Source organism: Corvus moneduloides, chromosome 8, assembly GCF_009650955.1.
Source record: "Corvus moneduloides isolate bCorMon1 chromosome 8, bCorMon1.pri, whole genome shotgun sequence".
NCBI classification, from domain to species: Eukaryota; Metazoa; Chordata; class Aves; order Passeriformes; family Corvidae; genus Corvus; species Corvus moneduloides.
Window position 1 is genome coordinate 28,187,864 of NC_045483.1, and position 17,597 is coordinate 28,205,460.

At 38.2% G+C, this 17,597-nt stretch overlaps 1 protein-coding gene across 7 annotated transcripts in view; it reads left to right on the forward strand.

Annotated features, from left to right (window-relative positions):
- GRID1 (glutamate ionotropic receptor delta type subunit 1) overlaps positions 1-17,597 on the forward strand; it is a 500,801-nt gene that overhangs the window by 20,879 nt on the left and 462,325 nt on the right. The gene's annotated exons all lie outside the window — the stretch shown is intronic.

The following is a 17,597-nucleotide window of genomic DNA, read 5'->3' on the forward strand; positions in this document are numbered from 1 at the left end:
GAATTTGAAGCAATCAGCTGGCCTGTATTTCTCCCATTCTGTGAAATTCATATATATCTATATGTGTGTATATATGTCTAAAATAACTGCTCGCCATTAGGAAGATTTTGTGCATATTTCCTGTAAGGTATGTCTTATGCCAAACCCAGTCATTATAGGAATGAAATGCTTGCAGTTAGGCTGATTGCAGCCCTCCCCCCAGACCTTGAACAGCAGTTTCTTGCGCACTCTGGTATCTCCCTTGCAGGCCCCGTCTCTGCCAGGCTGGTCTTTGACAAGGTGACTCAGCCAGCAGCTGCTGAGGCACAGGGTCCCTGCAGCTCTTGCTGCACTTAGCCTTGTGTTTGCATTTCCACTGGAACTCTTCAATCAGGTACCTGCATGACCATCTCAGCGTCCTCATTTCCCGCAGAATATTGAACCCTCCACTTAGTATCTCCTTTCACTCTACACAGGCTTTCACACCACTTGAATCCCAGTGAGAACTGCTGTGATGCCTAACAATGTGTGTCTGGTAACTTACTGTAAAGACAGCTCCTGGTGATTTAGTGCAACAGAATGAAGGCATATTTCCATTGAAAGTACTTTTGTTCTTTCCATTTGTTCAGCCAAACGCTTCAGAAATAGCTCTGGTGCTTGGGTTTACCTCTGCAAGCCTGAGTTTTTTGATACTGAACAATTTCTGTTTAGAAATTACTAATTAGCTGGAGACTCAGGATAAAACAAGGAGGTGTCAAATATGGTAAGAATCTCTAGGGAGGTTGCTGTGTACCTGCCCTGTGTTTGATTAGGGAGCACTTCTAAAGCATAAGAAAGAGAGAAGCTGTCATTCTTGCCTCTAATGGGAGGCCTCAGAGATGGAGCTGTTAACTGCTCTAGAGACAGCACTGTGGATTTCCCTTTTGAAAGTGCCTTGAGAGATAATTTTCCTTCCCCAGATCCCTGGTGACATGGAGGGCTCAAAAGCATGTGTCTGACTTACAGCCCCTCAAAGTCTTCTTATCCAGAGGAAATCTTCCCAGGAGTCTTCATAAAGATACTTGAAAAGAAAACTAGATCACTGCTTGCACAGGGCCATAAGATCTCATAAAAAGGAAAAGCTTTGCACAGCAGAGGATTTTTCTTTCTCTTCGTATACCCCCTAATGACTGAAATCAGTAAAAAAACCCCCAACTATAGCCTGTCACACAGAAATGGAGAGGACTTGGGTTAGACAAAGTTTTTAGCTTTATATAAACCTTCTTTGTGTTTTATATAATAGCTGTGTGTCACTGTGAAGGACTCTAAAAGGGCTTTCATCAAGAGGGATTTAGATGAACAGTGAAAGACAAGGTGATACTAGTACTGACTTGTTTCACATGTAGTCTTTGTTATTTTAACAATGTCAAAATTTCTGATAGCCTAGATATTTCAAAAAGGCAGATAGGTACCTGTAAATGGTTCTTCAGGATGTTTATAAGTTTCGGGCTTATAAATTGAAGTTTAAAAGCCTCAGTCTTTATCTGAAAAAAAAATGTAGTCACTTTCCAGTAAAATCTGTATTTTCTTAAACAGAAATATTTTAGCTATTGTAGACCATTTTATTGCCTATCACTGTATAGATTCTCATCTGGTTGCTCTGTAATAATACAATCTTTCTGCTCTACCTACTTGTAACAAGAATTGTGAGAATTAATTAACAAGTCCTGATAAGAATATTCAGCACACTCTTAAGTATTTTATTCTGAGAGATCTTGCCTGGAAGTGCTTTTCTTTTCCCCATATGTATTAGGATAAAAGGTCAGGAAACAGAGTTGCAGTGTTTGACATCAGGGATGTGTGTTCAGATGGTGGGGTGAGAGTTGGCTGCTGCACCACTTGCAAGAGAGAGTCTCTGAAATTGCTGTTTTTATTGCCTTTTGATGGCTTTGCACCAAAAGTTTTCTGAGCATAGCTTCTCTACTGGTGTCAGACTTTGAAGCTGAAAGTGAAGTTAATAGCATGTTTTGTGAGAAAACTGGCAAGCTCCTGTAAAAGCTACAACCAGCTGGTTGCGTAGTGGTACCTGTTTTGAGAATATTTTCATCTGTGTCTGGGGTTTTCTGCAGAGCAACCAGTAATAAATTGTTGGTTAATCACAAAAAATAGCAGGACATCAGTTCATATGGATCACTTTTATTTAAAATAACTCTTGGCTTTCCTAGTGATCATCCTTGGTCTTACCATTATTTTTTTCTGGCTTTTCTTCAATTACCAGGGATGAGTTACAGGCCTTTATTTGGTAAACTTACTAAATGACCTAGGTGGAAGGCTCTTGCATGGAATAAGTGATATGATATCGATAAAAGGCTGTTATTTTGTGTGTCTTGAGAGTGGCAGTATCCTGTAATTGGATGAAAACTCCCTGGCCAAGTCCATCAAGCCTTTGAATTCTTTTCTGTGACCTTTCCCAGTCCTTGCTGTTGTCCCTTTGGTTTACATTTGTCCTCAGAGAGCTATGTCAAAGCAGGGTTTGGCCTTGATATCTGCCTGTAATTTTCTAAAGGAAAATAAAAATGAAGACTGCACCATTTCTGTTTACCTTTTAGACTGATCTTCACTTGCTACATATCTTTGATAGTTGCCAGAATGCATTTCCAGCTTCCTCGAAGATTGAGTTTATCTCCCTTCAGATCTCATTATGTTCTGCAGCTTTACTGCCCTAGGAAGCAAATACATGTATTTCTTCATCATGTTATTGTTTTTTGCCCCTTTACAAACATACTCTCTTCCATTTTTTCCCTTCTCTGAACATGTGGGTAACAGCAGTTTCCAGAACACTTGCTTTGTATTGTGTAAATCATTGCACCACAAACAAGTTCCCTTTTTGGATGTATTGATATCTTTTTTCTTTTTTCTTGTCTGCCTTTACTTTTGGACCTCCAATCTCTTCTATTTCTCCTGCCAGGACACAGTCATCAGATGTTAGTGATGTAGGATGTCTGTTGCCTTAGTACTTTCAGAAAGCTTATGTGAAAAGGAAAAGGACACAAACCCTCACATTGCTTAGTGATGAGGGGAGTCAGTGTGCAAGGCATCCTTGCACCAGAAGAAAATCCTTGTGTTCCTCACTCAGGAGAAATCTGAGGACTTCACCAGGAGGAAAACACATCCCCCACACCTTTGTATTTCATCCATGTTCCTCTCAGACTGGATATGCATAAATGTGCTTGTGTGGCAAGTCAAAGCAGGAGCCGTATAAACTGTCTCGGACCACCCAGGTCTCAAAATCACTGCATGTGCATCTTTATTACAGCAATCATGCTTTCAGATTTTATGTACCCTGGTATCCATATTTTCTCCCTCTCTATCTAGGCTGTAATTCCTATTTAAAGTGAAAGAACTGATGCATCATATCTTTAAGATATTTTTTCCCCATCTGTGCATCAGCAAAGCTGTAACTCTAAAGGATACACTTCAAATGAGTGCTGAATTCTTGTACTGTTTGCAGCAACAAACACTACAGTCATAAAAACACTTCCATCATGGGCTCTAGCTTGGCTCTTGCCTCCCACTGGGCACCACAGATTCCCCTTTCATTTCCATTGTTCATCTTTAAACAGCATATCTTATCTGCAGACACAATGGAGAGACTAACTCTTCAGAAATGTATGCAATAATAATCATTCTTTCTGCAGGCTAGTCAGAGTGGTGGGTGCTTTGGGATCTGTCCTTCTGTAGGAAAATAGTGGCATTTCAAATGAACTTTATTTTAGAGAAGTAAGGTAAGGCAGTGCCCAGGAAGTGAGGGAAGTATTTCATATTAACTTGGCTACGTGAATTTTATAAGTAAACATGAAATGCTCAGTTATTCTCCTGGGTTAAGGTGACAAGACTCTACTATGTTGAATCAGAAAGAATGATGAGTGTTTGTTTTTACCTTGGGTGTACAGTGGCGAGTATCAAACCAGCACACTGTCAGTCTCCAGTTTGCCCATGAACATGGCACTTGAGCCGGGTAGAGAAAGATGGCCTTTTGGGTCTTCCTGATGTGAGGTTCCCTCTCTTAGCGAGGGTGGGGGTTTCATGCACTGTAGAAGGTGCATTTTCAGTAGAAGCATCAGTAAGTGAGAGGTACTTCTGTTGTAGGGAAAGGAAGAAAGCTGTAGTTTACTTTTTGTTTGCTACATTTTTCTGTGAACATTTTGTTAAGTAGGATGAGTTTCCTTAGGTGGGAGGCCGAAGTAGGCACAAAAGCTCTGTTCTTAATTGTGTACTTGGTAGTTGCTTGTTGATGAATTAACTCTGCAGTCTGGACATTTACAGTTGGCTATGGTTCAACTTACCTAACCCAAATGCTTTGGTTCTCTGCATGTGTGTGACAAGTTTCAAGCTTTATGTGTTCCAGTGGCTTGAAGATAGCTAATTTGGAGTCTCTGTTAGTCAAAATGCCTATTTGAAGGCATTGTGCATCTGCAGACTAATGTTTTTAGTTGAGGCTCTGGAGTGAGTTTGTTACCATTAAATGAGGACTGTTTGCAAGGTCTGAAAAATAACAACTCCAGATCCATGCAGCCATTGTCATGTAGCTGCATTACGTGAAATTTATTCTGTGTTTTTCAGTTTTCTGAAGATTTGTGTTGTTTCTGCAGGGAACAGCTTATAGAATCCAATAGATACAAAAGATCTGTGGGAAATGAAAGTTACTGGGAAAGCATTTTCTCCCTTCTCCTCTGGTTTGATTCTCCTTAGTTTTCTATCTGTGAGGGAAAAATGGGTACCACATTGCCATTACTCTAAAACAATTCCTGCTGCTAAGCAGTGCAAGTTTGATGTGACACAGTCAGTGTTGGGAGCATTATGGTCTATATCATACTGTCCCTGAGCGTGCTTCCTTGTATATCTGTCTTGTTTGGGTTTGCTTTATGAACTTTTAGTGTCTTCGGTTTCTAGTTTTTGTATTAAAAAAAAAAATTTCTTATTTTTTTTATGAAGACAGAGACAAGGATATAATGAAAGTTTCTTTTCACATACTTCTACTAGGTGGTGATCTCTATACTTTTTTTTTAATAATTTAACTGAAATTTAAGATTTTTGAAATAATATTAAATCTTCATGATAGTAGTAGTAAGAAGGATAATCAAGTAGGCATCTCCCTTAACCCATGCTATTCTATTGAATACCTCCTTTTGGTTTCCATCAGAGGATCAAGATTTGGTTTTGGAGACCAAAACACAGTGACATTTTCTGACATCATGACTTTTGGAAATATGGGCCTTACATGTGCTTTCACTGTTTTTGTTTTGTAGGGTATGCAGAAGATCCAAAATCTTGAACTTGTCTACTAAATTTAATTTTCTTCCATTGTTATAATTAGAAATATGGAAATGCATACAAATTTCACATAATGTACAGGAATATCAAAAACCATCTTGTGTAATTGACGTGAACTCTTAGTTAGATACTGGCAGATTTTATACTTGCCAAAAACTGGAGTTTTATGGTGGGAGGAGAAAACAGACAGATTTAGAGTGAAATGCAAGAAATTTTTCACAGAAAGAAGTGGAATTAAAAATGTATTGCTACACTTCTGGCAGTGTCTTCACATAAAATATTTTGACTTTTTGCTTTTGGAAAAGATGCAGTTCAGGGATGAACCCTAACAGTTTTTAGGAAGTTTTTATATCTTTGCCAACTTTCCCGTATCTCCAGCTATAACCAACCATTATATCCCAATTTTTGTCTCTAAGAATTCTCTAAACTAGAAGGAAATATTGTTGAAAGAATAAAAATGTAAAAAATACTATGCATTGAATATTTGGTATATAAGAAAAAAAAATGCTTTAAAGAAACATTCTTTTTCCCCCCAGAATTTTGGTTCTCTAGTGGATTTTAATTTTTTTTTTTTTTTGTTAAGCCTAGCTCCAGCTATAGTTCTAAGAGCTGTAACTGGTAAATAATCACAGGTAAATGAAATATCTCTGCATATTTCTGTACATGCAGACAGCCTGGCATTCTGATATTCCCTTCAGGGAGGGAGTATGTTGTGAGAAATCGAGTCTGCAAATTATCTGTCATAAAAATGCTTTATTTCTGGCAAAGCTACAAATGGGGTGTCTGTGTTGATGCATGCCCATAGTGTCATTAACCACGTTCCTTAATAGCTATTAATTAGCTTCAATGGAGCTCTGGTAGTCCAGATTAATTACAGTGTGAGGGCCAAGGAGAACTAAGAAGCTCCTTTATTTCACAGCTGCTGAGAGTTGAGTGCCTTCATGGAGTGGAGGCTGCCTTGGGTCATTCTGTAACTCTTCGAGTTGTTTTCCTTGGATCTTTTTACCTGTCACAACTGAAATAACACCTATTTGCAGTATCCAAAATTATGACTGGGAGGAAGGGCACTCTCCTCTTCCTTTGCATGCCAGTATGCAGCTTCCAGGACTGCACACAGATAAAGTGCAGGTACTGTTATGGGATTTTCCTTAATCCGTGTATTTTTACATCCAATACCCTTTGTTGCAAACTTTGCAAACAAAGTGAGGGCAGAAAAGCAATGTGCTGTTGGCCAGTGCCCCGTGAACACAAAACAGGAATTGTAACAGGACAAGTGAGAAGAATCTCTTCCTTTGCTCTTTGATAATTTTGTTTTTCCATGAATTAAAAGGGAGCTCCCATTACACATCAGTCTGCTCAAGGATGACTGTTTTGGTATATTCTGCAGAGGAATCTTCTTTATCAGTTTTAAGAACTAGAAACTTGTGAGTTTTTTTATAGTTCTTCAATAACTATCACAGGATCAGTTCTGTTGACCCAACTCAAAGAAATACCAGATGGATTAGCCATAATTACTGTTTCCAAGTTTTGCTTGGGAAATTCCAGTATTTTCTCAACCTTTGTCTATTTCCAGTTATTATCAAACAGTCCCTCCATAAGATATTAGCCATGTTGAAAGTTAAGTCATATTTTAAAGTTACTGCTGAAGAACAGTTGTTTTTCTCTCATTTTGGAGTATTTAATTATTTTATTCCTTTCTGAATGGGTATTTCTGGTATCTTTGTTTTCTAAATTCCTCCTAGTAGAAGTAGGAGAGAAGGCTTGCCTGTTGTGCAGTCACTGATGTCTCCAATATAAATGGTGTTAGTGGCTTCAAGAGGATATTACAGCATCTCACCAGGAGAGAAAAACTTGCCTGTGACTCCTTACTTGTCTACTGTATTTTCCAAATACATTTTTTGATTCTTACATTGCAGTTGGACTGTGGGTAAAATGCAGTTTAGGCTCTTTTGCTTCTTGTCCCTGTGAACCTCTTGCATCCTTTCTCTGAACAAGCATTTCCGTGACTGTTGGCTCTTCATCAGACATTCCATTGTTGATACACTGATGTGTTTAAAACAGACATTTACTGTTTAATTACAAACAGTAGCTACTGCTTGTTTCCTTAATTCTAGTCTGTTGTTCTCTGATTTGTCAAGAACACATCAATCTAGCTTGTTTTATTAATTTTGCAATGTTAGAGTGCTTGTACTACTTTTAATCCTAAATTCCACATCAACATCACTTTGTTGGAAATTTATTCTAAAGCCTGATGGTCTGTATTGCTTATAAGTTTTGGGTTTTGGTTTTGGTGTTTTGTTGGGTTTTTTTTTAAAAGGGAAGGGACAGAGCAGAACTGTTTGATATGGTTGTCTTGTAATTTATGCAGTAATAGTGGAACTCAGTTACCAGTATAAGCCTAAAACTGGCAGGTGCATTGGTTTAGATAAACAGGGAAGTTAGCCTTTAATCTTGGGCTGCTGTAGGTAAGAAGGAAACACTGTCTCATTCAGGTTGCTTTCTAATTAGGATGGAGAATGGTTGGATCTGGAGAGAATTGCAGGCTTCCAGCTGTTTAGAAGTGTTACAAAGCTTTTAGCCTGCTGATTTCTAATCCAGGTTTTTATACCATTTGCAATCCATATGCTTGAAGAATTTTTGAGCCATTATGAAGAAGACTAGATAAATGAAACTTGGAGAAATCCAGAGGGAATAGGAATTCCAGAAGGAATGGGAATTCCACAATTGAAAGTCTGTTTTTAATGGAATTTGCTGGTTGTCTTTAGAAATCTTTGCTGTTTTCTGTGGTGTTTTGTTCTCTGCAGATTTGTGTTGACTGATCCTTTGGGGGCAAGCTGCTGGGAAGAGGAAAACTGCCTTTTAAAAATATGTTGACTGAGACCTTTAGAGGTGGTTCAGAGTGGAAGGGAAGGGGATGTGGAGTTGTGTTAATAAAGTCAACTGTTCTTACACTTCTTCAGAATATGCCCTCCCTCTATAGGAGGAATTAAAGGATAGCAGCTGCCTGTGACAGAGGGATATGTTACCTCCTAAAGGCAATGGGCCTATTCATTGTGCTTGGGGATTCTGATGCTAATGATAGGTGAAGTGAATGTGAAGCTTCCATAGAGGTAGCTAGGAAATTATCAGCTGTGTTCACCAATAGGAAGTTGACTGCCCTTGGCAGAGGTACAGTAATATTTGTATTTAATTTGAAGGATGATGAACTGGTTTTCTACTGTCTGTACAGCGACAAAAGTAGATAGAAGAATGGTTATGTCTTCAAGCTGTGTTTCTTCTAGTTATGTTTAAACAGAGTGCATTTTGTATTCCAATGCAAATCATTGATAACATCTACTTTTCCTTGCCATGAAATAAGTCAGGTAATACTGTATTCTTAAAAATTGGTTAAAAATTTGTGTTCTCTTCAAATGGATTACTTCTGTGAGCAGCAGAACTCACTTTGTGTGAGCCTAAGTGTGAGACTTAGGCTTCAACCTCCGTTTGTATGTGACTTACTCTTTCTGGACTTCAATGATACAGAATAGAGCAGTCTTTGACATTTTACTTTTATTATAATAAATTTGGTTTTGCTCTTTCTTAAGTTTTTATGTATTTTTTTCCTGATATCTGAAAGAGCAGTGCATTCATTCTTTTAATATCAATCTAAACATGTAATAGATGCAGGATTAGTCCAGCACTCCAGCTGGACTTTGCGAACCAGTAAGGAGCTAATGGTCTTTGTTGGGACTGCACTCTGCTTGTGTGGACCTGAACACAACTTAAATTTGGTCTTACTTCTGAATAGTTACTCTTCATGGTTTAAAAATCAGCATTGAAAACAACATTTTTTGTGAAATAGATATAAAGCTATCTTTTTAATCCATATATTCACACTGCCTAATGCTTGTGAGAAGTTAACCAGAAAGAAAAACCTGGACCTCAATTTTCTGTTATTTACAAGGAAGAGATTTCGCAGTGTCTTCATAGCAGATTGTCTTTACATTGAAGATTCAGAGCCGTTCCACTGTACCTTTTAGCTCAGATAGGATAAGACCTCTTTTGTTCTCATTAGATTTATAATCCCAGAATTACTTTCAGCACAGATTGCTTGATGGAACGAAATTATGCCAACATTAGATAATAGTTGATTTTTACAAAATTGAAGATGTGAATGTGACCAAACTTGAATGTATATCACTCAGAGCCTTTTAAATAATCTATTAACTCTTGGCTTCAGTAACATAAAACGGATATTAAAATGCAGTTTAGTGGTTAATCCTTGAGCTTTCCCGTGTTCTTATACAAGGTATTTTAGTAAAGTTGCGGTCCTAATTCTTTGTACAAAAACATTGTACATCTGTTGCTTAGAGTAGGCATGATACTGAAATACCAAACAGATACATTTCTCCAGCCTTCTGATAGACATTTAAGTGTTTTTGTTCATAAAGTGTGGGTATTATACGGTGGTATTATTTACCATCTTGTTTTATGAGGTACTCCTTATGGCAATGCAATTTCATTAAATACTGATGGACGATTGGGAACTGGAAAGGTGAACCAGTCTTCGATGTGTTTTCCAACTGCAGTGATATTTTAGAGGATGATTTTCTACTTGCAGGTTTGTGGTTCTGAGCCTGTGTCTGTCACTATTTTTACTGCGGCAGGTCAGCATTAAAAAGGAGAAAGAAACAAAGGTGAAAATTCTCTTCTACCGTGGCAGTACGGTTGTGTGGTGGCCTTCTCTTGTTCTATGTGTTATTCTGTGCAACTATGATGAAGGCAGGTACTTTATAGTATGCTAATATGGAAGAAACGTAGATTTTGCTCCAATAGCACATACTGTCTGTAGGATGTCATTTAATCCCAACTGCTCCCAGTCTGTAATTCGGTTGTAGCCGTGACTGGTGCAGAAACAGCTACTTGGCATACCGTGATCTTACTGGGCAGCAAAAATACACAACCAATTGAAAGAACAGCTTGCAGATGTATTGCTGTAAGAAAACAGAATTGCTTCGTGGCAGAAAAAAAGCAGAAAAAATATATGTCTATTTGGGTTGTGCTTCAGTGTGGTGCATGAAACCGTGTTACTTTGTCACTTGGAGGATGAGTCTCAGTGAGAGAACAGATGAAATTCAATATGTGCTGGCTTTTAACCAAATTTTAAAATATGATAGGAGGTTGGAATTTTAACATTTCATTATACTTAATGTTGGAGGAACACTGAGTCTTTGTAGTCCTGCTTTTTCAGTGATGGATATTGTGTAGCTGCCATTAACTTGAACATGAGGTGTGCCAATGAACCCTACAGAGGTCTTAAAACATCTAATCTGGTCCTCAAAGCCATGTGTAACCCAATGCTTGACACTTGTGAGGCAATGCGTTTTATTTATGGTGATGGACTTGATATAGATTTTCTTATTCTAGGATATGAGTTTTTTATCTGATCTAGGATACTACTGCAAGATACAGTGTGGATTTGGCGATGAGATCCATTAATAACCTGCTATCTACTATTAGGTTTAAGGTAGCTTATCTGTTATAAGACCACTGAGAGAACTTTTGGGTTTAGTATTTTTGTGAATGTGTATCATTTCACAAACAGGTTCCTCCATACTGGGACCATTTGTGCTGTGTTCAAATGTTACATGTTCTTGTTGAAGTTAAGTGGTATTCAGAGAAGAGGGTTTTTTTTTCTCCAAAATTATATGGGTGTAGGGATTTTAAAAATAAGAAACAACATTCTGGGATCTTTCTCATTTTGCATTCTTTGTGTGAAATATTTGACATCTTCCTTGAATTATTTGCATTGGTGAAAACTTGTGTCACAACCCGAAGGAAGCAGCCAGACAAGGAGTGAGTGAGAGTTGGTGATGCTGCTCAGATTCATGGAGGTCTGTGGTATTACTCTTTTTACACTTGTCATAGGCTTAACTGTTTTGTCTGGCACTGTTTAGATATGTCCAAATCACTCTGCAGAATGCAATATCTGAAGAATATTAAACCTTTGTTCTTACATACCATCCATAGGAGTAAGCCTGCTGGAAGATCTCACATGAATGTAATGAAAAGCCTTATGACTGTAGTTCTACTGTGATTACTTTTATAAAAGAGGAATTATAAGCCTCTAAGTTCTGCTGAGTTCCCTTGTTAACAGCCCCCATAGAGTAGAAAGCTTATTATTTCCTAAGGGAAAACTAATATAAATGATATTATAATGTGCTATTAACAGGAAGGTGACGGTTTTATTTGCACTATTAGTTTCAGGTTAAAAATAATGGAGACCAAAATATTTCATGTGCACTTGACTATAATTAACCCCTTATGCCTTTCCCCAGTAGTCATGTCATTTAACAAAGCTTCATTTGCAGCAGCTCAGTAACACATCATGTGCTCCTACACATGCAAAGACCACTTCAGTGACTCCCTTCTGCTAAAAGCTGCTCATACTGCAGGGCAACTTGCAGGATTAATTAGTCCCTCTCTGAGTTTCTTATTGCTGTTGCAAATTTTAAACACTAAGACAGTAGGCAATTCTGCGTTCCCAGAGTCTGTTACTACCTTCCTCTTTTAATTCTGTGTTTATGTTAATTGCTGGTTGCTTGGTTTGATCACTATAGCATGGGCACATACAGGACAGTAAACGCTGTTTTTCAGGAGCAAAGTGAATGCAGGTAAAGTTGAATGAAACTGAGCATTAGTCAGGTGGCACTTGGTGCAGAGTTTGTGCCCTGCTTATATCTCATATCCATAGCACTTGGCTGTATCATCACACTGTGGCCTGCCGTTGTCTAAAGCTGAGAAGGAGGGAATGCCCCTTTGTCCTTCACTCAGCTGGAGCACTCAGCTGCTGATGGGCTACACAAAGGTAACCAACCCTGCAAGGTGGTCCTGGCCACACCAAGGCTTAAGGGAGCCTGTGGTTGGGTGCTTTGCTGAGTTCCACAAGGCTGGGGTTTTTTGACAATATAGAACAAATAGATCCAGGCAGGATCCAACATGTCGCTGTTAGCCAGAAGAGCTTGAGGTCTAGAATTGTAACTATTCTGACTGGATTTGTGGCAAAGGGAGAAGAAAAGTGTGTGACTCAGCACCTTGCAGCTTGTTGGAAGTGAAATTGCTTGAATAATCTTTTAACTGCAGATTAATTGCTCAGCTCAAGTGATGCCTACCTCTCTGGTGACTGTTACAGTATCATCAAGTGTGTTTTAAATGTATTGTCATGTGCAGTTGTAAAGTGCTTCCTTAAATGCTCCATTTGCATGTTTTTCTTGCATGTGGTATACCATCCTGTAGCTTAGATGTGTAAATAATTTTTACTTTATGATTGGTATTTGCTAAAAACTTGTACATGCATATTTGCTGAATTGGATCTGTAGTAGAGATAGATTAATGGAACAGTAGACTGCAAGAGCAACACAGAAACCATAAGGATGACTTGCGAAATGTACGTCTGTATTTTTTTCCAGTGTTGGAAACTTGCATTTACACTGGAAAGTTAAACTATTTTTGCATGGTTGAGTAAAAAAAAGTGAGGAAGGAACAGGACATAGTAAGAACACTTAGAATTATTCCTATTTCAATTTTTTTTATTAATGCTGTTTAAGAAATTTCACCTACATATGCTTTTTCCTATTAGTTTTAGTATTAGTTTGGAGAGAACTGTACTCAACTTTTAAATTACAGGAAATTGCCAAAATAAACAAATATTCACAAGTTGGAGGATAATTGAGAAAGTTGGTAAAGTATAGCTGTACACTGAAACTGTATTCTCTTGTTAGCTGTTGAGATTCTCCTGGCCAGCAGGGTCCACATGAAAAATCTAAAACTATGTTGTGACTGATCTGTCTAGACCAAATGAGATACTAACCCTCCCTTCTGCAGCAGCCATAGTACAATAAACATGTGTGGGATATGCCAAGACTTGCAGTCTTTTTTCAGTCTAAAAGATTAAATCTTGTGTGGGGAATGCTGTAGTTTATTTAAGGAGCAATTACTTCAGCTTCTGCCATCTACTTTAGTCAAAAGGAATAATTGATTCCTTTTCTCTTGGTGTGAGTCTTGCTATTCAGAATGACATTTTCAAAATTTTCATAATGCAAATTCTGGATTTCTTCATCATTAAGCTGAAAAGATAACTGCATCTCAGCTGTCTAAGAAAGGTCACAGAGAGTTGAATCACAGATTTCTTTTCATCTCTCTTCCCCAGTCATTTTACAAACCCATATCCTCCCCAGTTGAGTAAGGCAGCAGCAGGTGCCCTTGCTGCAGTGAGAGGCAGGACCATGCTTTTGGTCATCTCTACCCTGAAGGGTGACTGCATCCCATAAACACTGAAGACTTCTTAACACTATGCACCAATGACTTATTCAGGCCTTGTATGTGAAAAACCTAATGTCTTCTTGCCTGTGCAGTATTTATTCATGAGAACAGATTTGCCTTTAAAAAAAAAAAAACAAACCTGCTAATGCTGTGTGACCTCTGAATTGCAGTAAACGTTTAAAAGTGCATTAAAAATCAGGGCAAAACCAACTTGTGAAATAGAGTTTCTTTCTGTATGTAGTGAAATACTGGTTGACGATGTTGTAAGAAGGTAGTGATGTGAGATGGGTGTTTCTTGCTTTGCTGGTGATGTGTCCTTGTGCATTGCATAGCTGTATTTTTATTGTGTTCATGCTCTTATTTTACTTTAAGAAACATGGTCACTTTTTCTCAAGTTCTGTGAAAAAAAATTAGGCAGATGCTCTTAAATTTAAAAGATAGAGATTATGAAATTAAAATTAGAATTAATATCTTGCAAGTTTGTACTGGAAAGGAGTGATGAAGATACAATTCCCTCTCTCTCTTGATGGTGACTTTAAATACAGAGGAGTCTGTAACAAAACCAAATTCCTTTTAAATTCAAATTAACATTTCTGCACAGTTTCCGTGACACAAGGGCTTTTTTAAAGTTATTGAAGATCAACTTACCTTCAGAAAGGTAACAGTGTGCATCACAACATCAGTAGAAAGCCATAAATCCTACTACGTGGTCAAAACTACTGACTTTGCTGAAGTGTGTTGAACAATTTGAAGAAAACAAACTTTTCTTGCAAAATAAAGGATATCTATCTAATCAGGTGATTTTCTTCTTAATTTACCTGGAAATCTACGGTGCCAGCTTCTGGCTGCCCTCTGTTGACACAGCAGGTTAGGATGGTTCTAACACTTTTCATGGGCAAACTTCAGTGGGAATTACGATCTTTCATTAAGATCTGAAAGATTATAGTGGGGAAATGCCTCTGTTTATCATAAATCGAATAGAATACAACAGCATTTTGCAAGATAAGATTTAGGGTATAATTTATTCAGATGATGAAAGCATGAAACTGAAGGATTAGTTTGGTCACACTCCAAAATCCACAGTACGCTGGAGGAATCCAAGAAGTGTGGTATGTTCATGAAACATGTAAAAGGATTTTTGTACTCTTTGGCTAACAAGTGTGACAGGTGCAGTATGTTCTAATTGCTCAGAATTACGCTGTTTGAGTTCCTCTTTCTTGTTTTATTACTATCAGATGCCAAGCCTCTAAATGCATTCACACTTCTAGTGATAATAAAACATGAAATTGTCAGTGTTTGTTTTTACGCGTATCCATGCGTGTGAATGTGAATATGTATGTGCATCCTATTAGCTTCGATTGCAGGGTAGGTTCAGAACTGCCAAGTACTGTCTTTTGATTGAGAATTGGATGCATTGTGCAGTGTAACAGCATTGCATATGTGCAAAATGTTTATTTTTGCTGACTTCGTATTTACTGTGGAAGTTTGAAACATTTATTCCTTTCCCTTTTTTCTCCAACTGTTTTGTTTTTTTTTGAGTAATCTAAAAATAAATCGTTGCAGGGCTTGTTTTAGGTTTTACAGATACTGAAACATTATTAGGTACATTTAAGTAATTGATCCAACTTTGATTTCTGCTAAGCTAATAGTTTTTCATCAGTCCTGTCCATTTTCTTTTGAACAGAGGGGTATCTGGATTACAGAAGACTTACCAAGCACTGTTGTAAAAAGTGGGAAGGGCTGCCTGTGACAGCATTAGGTGCTCTAAGGAAAAGCACAGTATTTTACTGACAACTGATTGTTCAGTTACAATAATAGCTTTCATGTCTGCAGCAGTACAGTGCCAAGTCTTGTAGAACATATGCATTGAAAGTGGCTTTATGATAGATGAAATAAACTCTCAGAATCCGTACTCCGTAAGGTTGGATTCCATTAAATGAAATGTGCAATTTATTCAAGACTAACAACTTTCTTTATGCTTTGGAGAGGCTGAAAACAAGAAAAAAGAAAGTGCTAAGATTGCCAGTGTTCACTGACATGGAGGTTGAGTGAGTCCCTCCAAATGAACTCACAGTTCTTTGGAACAGCACGTTGTTAATGGTCAAAACTATATAAGATTAGGCCTGCAAAAGATTTGGCCTTATGTAATAAAAAGGTGTCAAGTCACTTAGCTGGAGCTAAGAGAATTAAATTAATGAAGGGCTGTGAAATCGGGTCTCCACTGAGTACGGGCATCCACTGATCAATACAGCATGTTAGCAAGCGCTGGGGAGGGATCTGTTTGGAATGCTAATGGCCAGCAGCCCACTGGAAACAACCACCACCAGCTGGGGAGCTGCTCCTGTGTCCTCATGTACCCGGTGCAGCCCCGGGCCACCGAGCCAAGAGGGCTGGCTGAGCCTCTCCTGACTGCTGCTAAGCTGTGTGCAGGGAATGGCACAGAGGTGGTGATGAGAAGTGGGTTGTTGGCTCGGGTTCATGGTTTCAGTAAGGCCTATTTCCAAGTGGGGAATGCCTTTGTCTAAATGAGACCTGGAGAATGTTATCTGTATGGTCTCAGCCAGATGTAAGGGGCAATTGCCTTGAGTGGTCAGCAATTGCTGCCAGCCCAAGGGACCGAGGCTTTTACCAGGACTTCTACAGTTTCACATAAAATTTATTTAAAAAAAAAAAGGAAAAAGCGTAAGACTATCTGAAGCCTTATAGCCTGCATGCCATAGGGGGAAGTACATGTGAATTGAATTATGCAGCTCAAGATTTTCTCCTGTTTTCATACAGTGAAGTAGAATCTGATTATTAAACTGCTTATGCATAATGCTGCTGCAGCTGAGGAGTCCCTTGCAGTGACCACTGTGAAAGGATTTCCCAGTTTGTGAAGGGAATCAGAACTCTTGAAAAAGGGGCATGGAATAAACTAAGGGAATGATCTTTTAGAAAGTTCATGCCTGAAAAAGGCATGTCATAGCTATGTGTCTTGCACCAAGTTTGTCAGCCATATTACAGAAGTCTAAAATTAGAGACAGCAGTGTTAATAGTGAAAGTTATAGCCAGCAAGAGTTAGATAGTTTTTTACTGTGTATGTAAAAAAAAAAGGCTTAGAGGCTTCAGTATCATCACAAAGCATTAATGCCAATTAGCTGCTCAATTATATTGATTGTAAGTAAATTAAGAAATAAGATGACAATGGAAGTGACAAGACACCTGAAAGTTCCAGCAGAGATAAGCAAAAGGAAGATTTTGTATTTGTGGGTTTTTTTGGTGTTGGAGTAACTGGCAGGTTATTTTTTATTTTTGCCCAAGTAGGTGGGAGGAGGAACAAGATTTTTTTGCCTGGGTGATGACAGCTCTGGTTCATAAAGAGCCTGAGGTTCACATTGGAGCATGTCAGTTCAATTGTTCTGAAAAATACGAATAAAAGAATTATCTTCACTGTATTTTTATTGCTCTTGTAGCTAGAGATGAGTACAACAGTCTCTCTTACTTTTAGATCAGTCATCTGTACAGAATGCTGCTTGTTTTAAATTGTTCAAGTTCAGGAACTCTTCAGAAGTGTGTAGGTACTTGTTCTCTAAATATTTCAACATTTTTCATTTTGTACTTTCATGCGAAGCTATTTTTAAAGAACTTGCCAGTGTCTTTGCAGGGAGCAATAATAAAAATAATAGTGAAGAATTACAAGAAGTATCATTCAAATGCAGGTCTGGGAGGCAGAAACTTGTGACATTTAATCTCAGTACTAAAACTAATCCTTCTATGGCATTTGCTTCTCATAGGATTCTCCTAATTTTATTAATGCAAGAATTGTTTTTATTGCTGACACTCAGGCAGCAATCTTTAGGTTTTAGCAGTTACTCCTTGTGCCTCACTGGAGCAGTTCCACAGGGACAGGTGTTAGTTTTCTTCACTCAGTCAAGAACATGCTGTGATTGCTGGGGCTTGGTTTCTGGAAAAATCCTGAAGTCTTTGGTCCATCATGCTTATGACTTGAGCTATACACATGCACA